Genomic DNA, 12,638 nt, shown 5'->3' with positions numbered 1-12,638 from the left:
TTTTATTCTTGATCAATCTTCCTAGGAGTTTGCCCATTTTATTAATATTTTTAAAGAACCAACTTTTTTTGCCAAACCATAAATTCCACATTCCAAAGTTTAGTAAGTTAAGTAATAAGCTTGAGACCTGTGGTATGATTTATGATTTGAATGACTAGCCTTAAAAATTAGGACATTACCTGGGCGCCTGGGTGGCTCAGTCGTTAAGCGTCTGCCTTCGGCTCAGGTCATGATCCCAGGGTCCTGGGATCAAGCCCCTCATCGGGCTCCCTGCTCAGCGGGAAGCCTGCTCCTCCCTCTCCCACTCACCCTGCTTGTGTTCCCTCTCTTGCTATGTCTCTCTCTCTCTGTCAAATAAATGAAATCTCTTAAAAAAAAAAAAACAACCAATTTTTTGGCTTTGTTAATTTTCTCTATTCATTTTGTATGTCATCGAACTTTAATCTTTATTTCCTTTATTCTATTTGGGTTTAATTTGCTCCTCTTTCTCTAGTTTCTTGGGTGGAAACTTAGATAATTGATTTTTAAGCCTCTATTTTCTTTTTTTTTTTTTTAAGATTTTATTTATTTGACAGAGAGAGACATAGCGAGAGAGGGAACAGAAGCAGGGGGAGTAGGAGAGGGAGAAGCAGGCCTCCCGCTGAGCAGGGAGCCCGATGCGGGGCTCCATCCCAGGACCCTGGGATCATGACCTGAGCCGAAGGCAGACGCTTAACGACTGAGCCACCCAGGCGCCCCTCTATTTTCTAATATAAGCTATAAATTTCTCTCTAAGCACTGATTTACCTGCATTTCATACTTTTTTTTTCCTTTTGAGAGAGTGAGCTGAAGGGACAGAGGGAGAGAGAGAACCTTAAGCAGGCTTCATGCCCAGCATGGAGCCCTACTCGAGGCTCAATCCCACAACCCTGAGATCATTACCTTAGCAGAAATCAAGAGTCCGATGCTTAACTGACTGAGCCACCCAGGTGCCCCCATCTCATACATTTTTAATATATTTTATTATTATTGTTATTATTATTATTATACAGTTAAAAATGTTTTATGATTTCCTTTGCTATTTCTTTGGCCCATGAGTTAATTAGAAACATTACTTACCAGGTATTTGTGGCTTTTTAGAAAGCTTGTTATTGATTTCTAATTTAAATCTAGAAAATATATTCTGTATGATGTCTATTTTTAAAAATTTATTGAGATTTTTTTATGGTCCAGAATATGACCTTTCTGGCTGAATGTTCCATACCCCCTTCAAAAGAACATGCACTTTGCAGTTGTTGTGTATGATGTTATACAAATGTCAATTAGGTCAAAGTATTTGATAGCGTTGGTTTAGTATATCCTTGCTGAATTTTTTTTTTTTTAAGATTTTATTTATTTATTTGAGAGAGAGAGAGCACATGAGAGGGGGGAGGGTCAGAGGGAGAAGCAGACTCCCCGCTGAGCAGGGAGCCCAATGCGGGACTCGATCCCGGGACTCCAGGATCACGACCTGAGCCGAAGGCAGTCGCTTAACCAACTGAGCCACCCAGGCGCCCTATCCTTGCTGAATTTTTATCTGCACCGTGCTCAGCGGGGAGTCGGCTTGAGGATTCTCTCTCTCCCTCTGCCCCTCCCCCCACGCATGTGCACACACTCTCTCTCTCAAATAAGTAAATAAATCTTTAAAAATAAATAAATAGGGGCGCCTGGGTGGCTCAGACATTAAGTGTCTGCCTTCGGCTTAGGTCATGATCCCAGGGTCCTGGGATCAAGCCCCGCATCGGGCTCCCTGCTCGGCGGGAAGCCTGCTTCTCCCTCTCCCACTCCTCCTGTTTGTGTTCCCTCTCTCGCTGTGTCTCTCTCTGTCAAATAAATAAATAAACTCTTAAAAAAAAAAAAAATCAAGATGCCAGCAGGGTTGCATTCTTTTGGGAGCCCCTAGGGGAGAAACTGTTCCCTTTCCTTTTCTGGCTTCTAGAGGCCATCTGCTCTCGGACACTGATTCCTCTGCCTCCCTCTTCCATTTTTAAGGATACTTCTGATTTCTTTGGACCAGATAATCCAGGATGATCTCTCCATCTCCAGGTCATCTGATTAGCAACCTTAATTCACCTTTGTCAAGTAACCTATCATATTCACAGATTCTGGAGATTAAGCCAGGGACATCTTTGATGGGCCATTATTCTGCCTACCACACCCACATATTTATCATTTCTGGTGATCTTCATGCCTTCCTGTAGATTATTTGGTGTCATTTTCCTTTAGTCTGAAGAACTTTCCTTAGCATTTTTTGTAGTATGAGTCTGGTGGTGATGATTCTCTGTATTTGTTGATCTGAACCTGTATTTATTCTGCTTTCATTTTATTTTTAAAAAACTAAAATAAACTTTATTGAGGTATAATTTACATATAATAAAATGAACCTACTTTATGTATACAGTTTGATGAGTTTTGACAATGTATACACTCATGTAATCATTATCACAATCAATACATAGAACATTTTAATCATTTCAAAAATGTATCACATGCCCCTTTGCAGTCAGGCTCTCTACTGCCCTGGCTCCAAGCAACCACAGATCTGCTTTGTATCGATCAAGATTAGTTTCTTCTTGTTTTAAAATTTCATATAAGTAGAATAATACAATATGTACTTTTTAAAAAAAGATTTTATTTATTTATCCCCACAGATATTTTATTTTATTTTATTTATTTATTTATTTATTTATTTATCCCCACAGAGCAGGGAGCCCAATGCGGGACTTGATCCCAGGATGCTGGGATCATGACCCAAGCCCAAGGCAGATACATAACCTGACTGAGCCACTCAGGCGCCCACAATATGTACATTTTTATATCTTGCTTTTTTTGTTCAGCATCATGTTTTTGAGATTCACACATGTTGTACGTATCAAGAGTTTGTTACTTGTTACTGCTAAGAAGTATTCAATTGTTATTTGTTAATCCATTGATTTATTGATGGATATTTTAGTTGTTTCTAGTTCCTTGCTCTGAATTAAGATTCTGTGAGCATTCATGTACAAGCCTTTTTGTCAACATTTTTTTAAACATTTGTTTATTGAATAAATACCTCTCTTGGATGAATACCTAAGAGTGGAATGGGCGAGTTCTATGGCAAGTATAATTTTAAAAGACACTGTCAACCCTTTTCCCAAAGTGCTTGTGCCATTTTACATTCCAACAAACAATGTATGTGAGTTCCAGTTGCTCTGCATCCTCCCCAACCCTTAGTATTGTCAGTCTTTTTAATTTTAGCTATTTTAATAGGTATGTAGAGGTATCTAATTTGCATACATTTTCATTTTTTGTCTTTGAAACTATTAATAACTGCATTAAAATTCTTGTCTGCTAATTTTAACACCTGTGTCATTTTGGGGGAGGTTTTTATTGATGACTTAATGCGTCACATTTCCTGTTTCTTCACTTGTCTACTATTCTTTGTTGGATGCTGGACATTATGAATGATATGTTTTGGGATTCTCTCATGTTCTTTTTTTGTTTGTTTTAAAGATTTTATTTATTTTTTGACAGAGACACAGCGAGAGAGGGAACACAAGCAGGGGGAGTGGGAGAGGGAGAAGCAGGCTTCCCGCGGAGCAGGGAGCCCACCCAATGCAGGCAATCCCAGGACCCTGGGATCATGACCTGAGCCAAAGGCAGACGCTTAACGACTGAGCCACCCAGGCGTCCCTGTTATGTTCTTTTGAAGAATGGTTTTTGTTTTAGCAGGAAGCTAACTTGGCTAGACTTCGATTCCAAATTCTCTCTCCAGCAGTGGGCAAAAGCTGAAATCTTCACCCAGTTTTAAATGTTGGGAGAATTTAAAAAATGTGACACAGACATAAAGTGAGCAAATACTGTTGAAAAAAAAATGGCACTGATAGACTTGCTTGGCACAGGATTGCAGAAACCTTCAATTTGTATACAAACAAACAAACATCTGTCAAGTGCAATAAAGTGAAGCTCAATAAAATGAGGTATGCCCGTATAGTTGGAGATTTCAACACCCTTTTCTAAGCATTTAATAGAAGGACTAGACAGAAAATGGGCACAAATATTAGAAATAATAGCACTGTCAACCAACAGGATCTAATGGACATTGTACAATACTCCACCAAGCAACAGCATGATATATATTCTTTTAGAATGCCCACTGATATCTTGATACCAAGATAGACCATATCCTGAGCCAGAAAACAAATTTCAATAGCAAATAATAATAACAATAAAGAATTTAAATCATATAGAGTGTATTCTCTAGCCACAACGAATCATTAGGAATCAATAACAGAGATTATAAAATTTATTAATACTTGGAACTAAACACATTTCTAAATAATCCATTGGCCAAAGAAGAAATTTCAAGGGAAAAAATATATTGAACTGAATAGAAATGAAAATACAAAATATCAAAATTTGCGGGACACAGCTACAGCAGTGTGGAGAGGGAATTTTATGGCATACATTAGAAAAGAGGAAAAATCTTGGGGCACCTAGGTGGCTCAGTCCTTAAGCGTCTGCCTTCGGCTCAGGTCATGATCCCGGCGTCCTGGGATCGAGCCCTGCGTCAGGCTCTCTGCTCCACGGGAAGCCTGCTTCTCCCTCTCCCACTCCCCCTGCTTGTGTTCTCTCTCTCGCTGTGTCTCTCTCTGTCAAATAAATAAATAAAATCTTTTAAAAAAAAGGAGGAAAAATCTCAAATCAATAACCTAAACTTCCAACTGAAGCATCTGGAAAAAGAAGAGCAAAATAAACCCAATGAAGGCAGAAGTAAGAAATAATACAGACAAGGGGTGCCTGGGTGGCTCAGTCATTAAGCGTCTGCCTTCAGCTCAGGTCATGATCCTGGAGTCCCGGGATTGAGCCCCACATTGGGCTCCCTGCTCGGCGGGAAGCCTGCTTCTCCCTCTCCCACTCCCCCTGCTTGTGTTCCCTCTCTCGCTGTGTCTCTCTCTGTCAAATAAATAAATAAAATCTTAAAAAAAAAAAAAAAGAAATAATACAGACAAGAACAGAAATCAGTGAAGTTGAAAACTGATTAACGGGTCTTAGTTTATAAAGGTGACTGATAATACAGAGAAATCAATGTCACTAAAAGAGAGGTTTAATGTTACTGCTCATAATTCCCCTAGAAACAAGAACAGCTCACCATGCAGGGCCATGGGGGAAGCACCATTATCAATCAGGAGGCAGAAAGGAGCAACGGGAAGGCATAGGCCACAATCTTTATTGGGGTTCCATGGGAAAGGTAGGGCAGGGTGGATAAACAGTTTAGGATTGGTTAATTTGAATAATTCTGGCAGCCTTTGGGGCATAAGGGTGGCCTCTGGTTGTCTGGAACTTGGCCTTGGTTGATCTAGGGTAGGGTGAATATTGGCTTGATGTGTGGTTAAAAAAAGGAAGTAGTTGGGGGTATAGACTTGGGATTAACTGAAGGGTTTATAACATGATTTTCAATGCCTGTGAAAGCTGGATTTCAGGTGAGATGTAAACAACTTTGGTCATTAGTTTGGCCCTGTGATTAATGGGTGCCAAATAGACAAATGCAGAATCTAAGAAAACGCAGAAGAAAAACAGAAATAGAGAAAATCAATGACACAAAGAGTTGGTTCTTTGCAACAATCAATAAAATTGACAATCTCCAGCAAGGTTGTTGAAGGACAAAAAGAGAAGACACAAATTAATTATATTAATGATGAAACAGGGAATATCACTACAGATCCTGTAGACATCAAAAATACAGTAAGGGTATGCTACAAACAACTCTACACATATAAATTCAACAACTTAAACAAAATGGACCAATTCCTCAAAAAATACAAAGTACCACAACTTATCCAATACAAAATAGATAATTTGAATAGTCCCATAACTATTAAGGAAATTTAATTCATAATTTAAAAACTCCCATAAAAGAGATCTCTAGGTACAGATGGTTTCACTTAAGAATTCCAGCAAATATTTATTTATTTATTTTTAAGATTTTTTTAAAAATTTATTTATTTGACAGAGAGAGACACAGCGAAAGAGGGAACACAAGCAGGGGGAATGGGGAAGGGAGACACAGGCTTTCCGTGGAGCAGGGAACCTGACATGGGGCTCAATCCCAGGACCTTGGGATCATGACCTGAGCCGAAGGCAGATGCTTAATGACTGAGCCACCCAGGCACCCCTCCACCAAACATTTAAAGAAAAATTAACACCAATTTTACACAATCTTGTCCTCTACAGAATCTCTTCTAGAAAATAGAAGAGGAGAGAACACTTCCCAATTCATTTTATAAAATTAAGTATTACCCTGATTCCAAAACCAGACAAAAACAGCACAAAAAAGAAACTACAGACTAATGTCCTTAATGAATATAGATGCAAAAGTTAAGAAAATATTAACAAATAGAATTCAATAACATATAAAAAGATTTTTACACTATGATCAATAGGGTTTATTTCAGGGATGCAAAGCCAGTTCAATATTTGAAAATCAATCAGTGTAATCCACCACATTAACAGTCTAAAGAAGAAAAATCACATGATTGTATTAATTGATATAGAAAAAGCATTTGACAAAATTCAACAGCCATTCATGATAAAACCTAAGATAGGAATAGAGGGGAACTCTTCAAGTTGTTAAAAAGCATCGACAAAACCCCTACAGTTGGGGTGCCTGGGTGGCTCAGATCATGATCCCAGGGTCCTGGGATCGAGCCCTGCATTGGGGTCCCTTGCTCAGCAGGGAGTCTGCTTCTCCCTCTCCCCCTGCCCCTGCTCCTGCTCTCTCTCTCTCGTGCACTCTCTCTCTAATAAATAAATAAAATCTTAAAAAAACAACAACAACCCTACGGTTAACATTACACATAGTGGTGGGAGACTAAATGTTTTCCCCCTAAACTGGGAACAAGATAAGGACGTCTTCTTTTACCACTCTCACTCAACAGTTCTAAACCAGTACAATAAGGCAAGAAAAGGAAATAAAATGCATACACATTAGAAAGATAAATAAAACTGTTCCTATGTGTAGAGGACAAGATTGTCTACATGGAAATCCCAAGGAATCTACAAAAAACTTCCTAGAACAAGTGACTTCATCAAGGTCACAGATTACAAAATAAATATCCCAAAACCAGTTGCATTTTAGGGTGCTTGGCTGGCTCAATTGGTAGAGCATGCAACTCTTGATCTTGGGGTTATGAGCTCGAGCCCCACATTGGTTGTAGAGATTACTTTATTTTTTTTAAAGATTTTATTTATTTATTTAATTGACAGAGAGAGAGACAAAGCAAGAGAGGGAACACAAGCAGGGGGAGTAAAGGAGGGAGAAGCAGGCTTCCTGCGGAGCAGGGAGCCTGATTCAGGGCTCGATCCCAGGACCCTGGAGCCATGACCTGAGCTGAAGGCAGTCGCTTAACCAACTGAGCCACCCAGGTGCCCTGGGTGTAGAGATTACTTTAAAAAAAAGTCAATATAAGCAATGACCACATGGCTACTGAAAATAAAAATACAATACTGTTTACAATAAAAAAAAGAAAAACAGAAATACTTAGGTATAAATGTGAAAAAACATGTACAGGGTGTGTATATTGAAAACTACACAATGTCAATGAACGAAATAAAAGAAAATCTATATAAATGGAGAGATATGGACGCCTGGGTGGCTCAGTCAGTTAAGTGTCTGCCTTTGGCTCAGTCATGATCCCGGAGTCCTGGGATTGAGTCCCGCCTTGGGCTCTTTGCTTAGCAGGGAGCCTGCTTCTCCCTCTGCCTGCAGCTCCCCCTGCTTGTGCTCTCTCTCTCTCTGACAAATAAATAAATAAATAAATAAATAAATAAATAATCTTTAAAAAAAATCCAAGGGTAACTTAAAAAAAAAAATGGAGAGATACACTTTGTTCAGGGATTGGTAGATTCAATCCGGTAAAGATGTTAATTCTCTCCAAACTGGTATATGGATTTAATGAAATTCCTATCAAAATCGTAGCAAGATTTTTTTGTAAACATTGACAAGACTATTTTCAAATTTATATGGAAAGACAAAGGAACTAGAATAGCTAACACAACTTTGAAAAATAAAATAAAATGGGAGGACTCCGTCTACTCAATTTCAAGACTTACATACCTACGGTAATCAAAACTGTAGTATAGGTGGAGGGTTAGACACATAGATCAATGGAACGGAATAAAGATCCAGAAATACACCCACATGAACATGCACAATTGATTTTTGGCAAAGGTGCAAAAACAATTCAATGGAGGAAAGACAGGCTTTTCAACAAATATTTGTTGAAGTGAATTTCTAGGCCCAAGTTGGAGCCAATTCTGTGCCATGTCAGCAAACAGAAACTTAGATAACTTTCATGTCCCTATAAATGCTCTGCTTGACCAGAAACACAGGATATCCACTCAGCCAGTCTCCAAACACCAAGCCAACCCTGGGCTCTATATTCATTTCCTGTTCCTTCTCACCCCAGAAAAGGTTCACTATGTTGTCCCAGCCAATCAGGTATTTTCTATTTTTCTCTTCCTTGCTCTTTATTCTTGATCCTATAAAAGCTTCCTGCCTTCTGCCCATTTAGCTGTTCTCCAAATGGAGACTGACCACTTCATGAAGTATTAAAGTTTGTTTGTATTACCTAAATTGTCATCTTCTTCTTCTTCTTTTTTAATTTTATTTATTTATTTGTCAGAGAGAGAGCACAAGCAGGGGGAGTGGGAGAGGGAGAAGCAGGCTCCCCGCCGAGCAAGGAGCCCGATGCGGGACTCGATCCCGGGACCCTGGGATCATGACCTGAGCCGAAGGCAGGCGCCTAACGACTGAGCCACCCAGGCGCCCCTAGACAAAATATTCTTAACACCAAAGTCATGATCCATAAAAAGGAAAATTTGATAAATTGTACTTTGTCAAAATTAAAAATGCTTGTTCTGGGGCACCTGGAGAGCTCAGTCAGTTGTGTCTGGCTCTTGGTTTCAGCTGGGGTCATGATCTTGGGGGTGTGGGATCCAGCCCCCTGTCAGGCTCCATGGTCAGCAGGGAGTCTGCTTGAGATTTTCTCTTTCTCCCTCTACCCCTCCCCCTGCTCTCTCTCTCTCGCATGTGCGCACACTCTCTCTCGCAAATAAATAAATAAATCTTTTGAAAAAATGCTTGTTCTGTAAAAGACTCTGTTAAGAGGTTAAAAAAACAAGCTACAGAATGGGAGAAAATATTTACAAACCACATATCTGACAAAGGGCTAGAATATATAAAACATGCTCAAAACTCCACAGTAAAAAACAATCCAATTAGAAAATGGGCAAAAGATATGAGACATTTCACTGAAGAGGATATACAGATGTCAAATAAGCCTTGTAAAGATGTTCAATGTCACGAGCAATTAGGGAAATGCAAATTAAAATCACAATGAGATGTTACTTCACAGCTATCAGAATAGCTATAGTAAAAAATAGTGACAACATCAAATTTGTGAGGACTTGGAAAAACTGGATCACTCAAACATAGCTGGTGGAAATGTAAAATGGCACAGCCACATGTGAAGACATTTTGTCAGTTTTTTCTTTTTATTTATTTCTTTTAAAGATTTATTTATTTATTTATTTGAGAGAGAGAGGGAACAGGTGGAGGGAGAGAATATCTAAGCAGATGCCTGCAGAGCCCAATGGGGGGGGGGGTCTTGATCTCATGATCTCTCATGAGATCAGAACCTGAGCTGAAACCAAGAGTCAGACACTTAATGGACTGAGCCACCAAGGTGCCCCTGTCAGTTTTTTAAAAAACTAAACATGCAACTACTCTACAACCTAGCAATTGCACTCCGGGGCGTGTATCCCGCAGAATGAAGACTTATCACACAAAAATCTACACACAAATGCTTATAGCAGTTCATAATAGCCAACACTGGAAACAACCCAGATGTAATTAAATAAACTGAGGTACATCCATACCATAGAAGACTACTCAGCAATAATAAGGAACAAATTGTTACACATAATGCAACAATACAGATGAATCTCTGGAGGATTATGCTGACTGAAAAAGCCAATTTAAAAAAGTTGCATACTATATAATTCCATTTATATAACATTCTTGAAATGACAGAACTATAGAAATGGAGAACAGATTATTGGTTGCCAGGGATTAAGGAAGGGGTAAAGGTGGGACAGAAGTGGATGTGGCTATAAAAGGTCAACATGAGGGATCGTTGGGCGGTGATGGAAATGTTCTGTATCATGACTGTATTATTGGTAATATCTTGGTCATGATGTTGTATGATGGTTTTACAAGATACCATTAGGGGTGGGGAAAGGGTACATAGCATCTCTCTGTATTATTTCTTACAACTGCCTGCAAATCTGCAATTATCTCAAAATAAAACATTTAATTAAAAAGATCAGTAAGTGGGGCTCCTGGGTGGCTCAGTCATTTGAGTGTCCAACTCTTGGTTTTGACTCAGGTCATGATCTCAGGGTTGTGAGATGGAGCCAGCCTCAGGCTCAGCACTGGGCAGGGAGTCAGCTTGGGATTCTCTCCCTCTGCCCCTCCCCCACTTATCTCTCTCAAAAATAAATAAATAAAATCTTTAAAAAGATCAGTAAGTAAAACATTATTGCCCTCCACCACCCAAATAATAATAGTTATCATCAGAGGCAGATTTACGATGAAGCTAAGGGTAAGCTTCAGGGCCCATCTGCATAGACCCTGGGAGTGCTGGAAGTTACTAGAGATTTGTAATCAGTGTTCTAACTGGGGAGAAGCCAGATTGTAACAGGAAGCATTTCTAATCAACTGCCTAGAGAAGTTTGAGAGGAAAGGGACCTAAATTTCCAAGATTCCATACTTGGGTACTCTTTTCCTCATTCTAAGCAAATATTAATATGTGTACCTAATTTTAGAGGGTCTCAACAAGTACTTAACAAAAGGTTCAGGCCCCACAAAACCCGGCTCTGACCCTCCTTAGCAAGGTGGCTAAGGACAATGACTCTGGAGCCACACACTAGGTATGTGACTCTAGACAAGTTACTGGTTTCTCGTAGCCTGTTTCTTCATCTATAAAATGGGGACAATAATAAACCTATGTCATAGTTGTGAGTACTAAATGAATATTATATCTCAGAAGCTTGGAAGTGCTTGGTAGTAAATGTTATGTATACCATTATTATTATTAGTGAGCACCTAGGTGGTCCCTGGCACGGTGTTGAGGACTTTATTTATTTTTTATTATTTTTTTAAGATTTTATTTATTTGACAGAGAGAGAGAGAGCGTGAGCACAAGCAGGGGGAGTGGGAGAGGGAGAAGCAGGCTCCCCCTTGAACAGGGAGCCCCATGCGGGGCTTGATCCTAGGACCCTGGGATCATGACCTGAGTTGAAGGCAGAGGCTTAACCAAATGAGCCACTCAGGCGCCCCTGTTTATTTATTTTTAAAGATTTTATTTATTTTTTTAAGTAGGCTCCACGCCCAACTTGGGGGTGAACTGAATCCTGAGGTCAAGAGCAGCTTGCTCCACCAAATGAGCCAGCCAGGCGCTCTCTGTGTTGAGTATTTTATTTATTTTATTTTTTGTAAAGATTTTATTTATTTATTTGACAGAGAGAGACACAGCGAGAAAAGGAACGCAAGCAGGGGGAGTGGGAGAGGGAGAAGCAGGCTTCCCGCTGAGCAGGGAGCCCAATGCGGGGCTGGATCCCAGGACGCTGGACTCATGACCTGAGCGGAAGGCAGATGCTTAACGACTGAGCCACCCAGGCGCCCCTATGTTGAGTATTTTAAACGCTAATTTATTTAATTCTCAGGATAACCTTGTGGGGAAAGTACTAATAGAATGCAGATTTTATTTTATTTTTTTAAGATTTGTTTTTAAATATTCATTTATTTGAGAGAGTGAGAGAGAGCACAAGCGCGGGGGTGAGGCAGAGGGAGAGGGAGAAGCAGATTCCCAGCTGAGCAGTGAGCCCAATGTGGGGCTTGAGCCCAGGACTCAGGCATCATGACCTGAGCTGAAGGCAGACGCTTAACCAACTGAGCCACCCAGGCGCCCCTATTTATTTTAGAGAGAGAGAGAGGGAGGTGGTAAGGGGCAGAGGGAGAGAGTCTTAAGCCAACCCCATGCTGTAGCTCAGAGGCTGGGCTCGAACTCAGGAGGCTGAGATCACCACCGGAGCTGAAGCCAAGAGTCAGACGCTTAACTGCACCACCCAGGCGTCCCTAGAAAGTATATTTTTGATGTGAAGAAACTGAAGTTTTGAGAGATAGAGTCGTTAAGTCTCGATTCCAAGAATCACACTTCCACCAACATGATTTTGCCTAGATAAGAAAGGCAGCTTCCTTCAAGAAACCCCGGATCAAAGAATCACATCCCCCAAGGGTGGTATCACTGCCGGAGCAGTGCTGGAGGTAGGCAGTCAGCGCCAAAGACTCCTGCCACCCTCCGGGTGGGCGAGATCTGACTCCGAACCTGCATCACAGCTCCAGGCCCAGCAGAGGGGAAGTGCAGAAGCGTGCCGTCCTTCATGACACGCAGACTGGCGACTACTCCTCCACACCCCAGTCTGATGCAAATGTCACTTCAGTAGCCTGCCCCGCCCACGTCGCCCAACCGCTCCTGTCACTGTTGGCCCCGCCCATTCCCCTAAGTCCCACCTCCTAG

General features: G+C 40.6%; 1 long non-coding RNA gene across 1 annotated transcript; it reads right to left on the bottom strand.

The window, feature by feature from the left end:
* Nucleotides 1-4,285: 4,285 nt before the first annotated feature.
* On the bottom strand, nt 4,286-12,590 carry LOC144381933 (uncharacterized). The gene is made up of 2 exons (XR_013448197.1): nt 12,447-12,590; nt 4,286-4,649 (listed from the first exon to the last, which is right to left on the bottom strand). It is a non-coding gene; the product is annotated as an uncharacterized LOC144381933 (long non-coding RNA).
* Nucleotides 12,591-12,638: the final 48 nt, after the last annotated feature.

This window comes from Halichoerus grypus, chromosome 5 (genome assembly GCF_964656455.1).
Source record: "Halichoerus grypus chromosome 5, mHalGry1.hap1.1, whole genome shotgun sequence".
Lineage (NCBI taxonomy): Eukaryota > Metazoa > Chordata > Mammalia > Carnivora > Phocidae > Halichoerus > Halichoerus grypus.
Note: the sequence above shows the minus strand (reverse complement) of the source record. Positions and strands in the feature narration are given on the sequence as shown.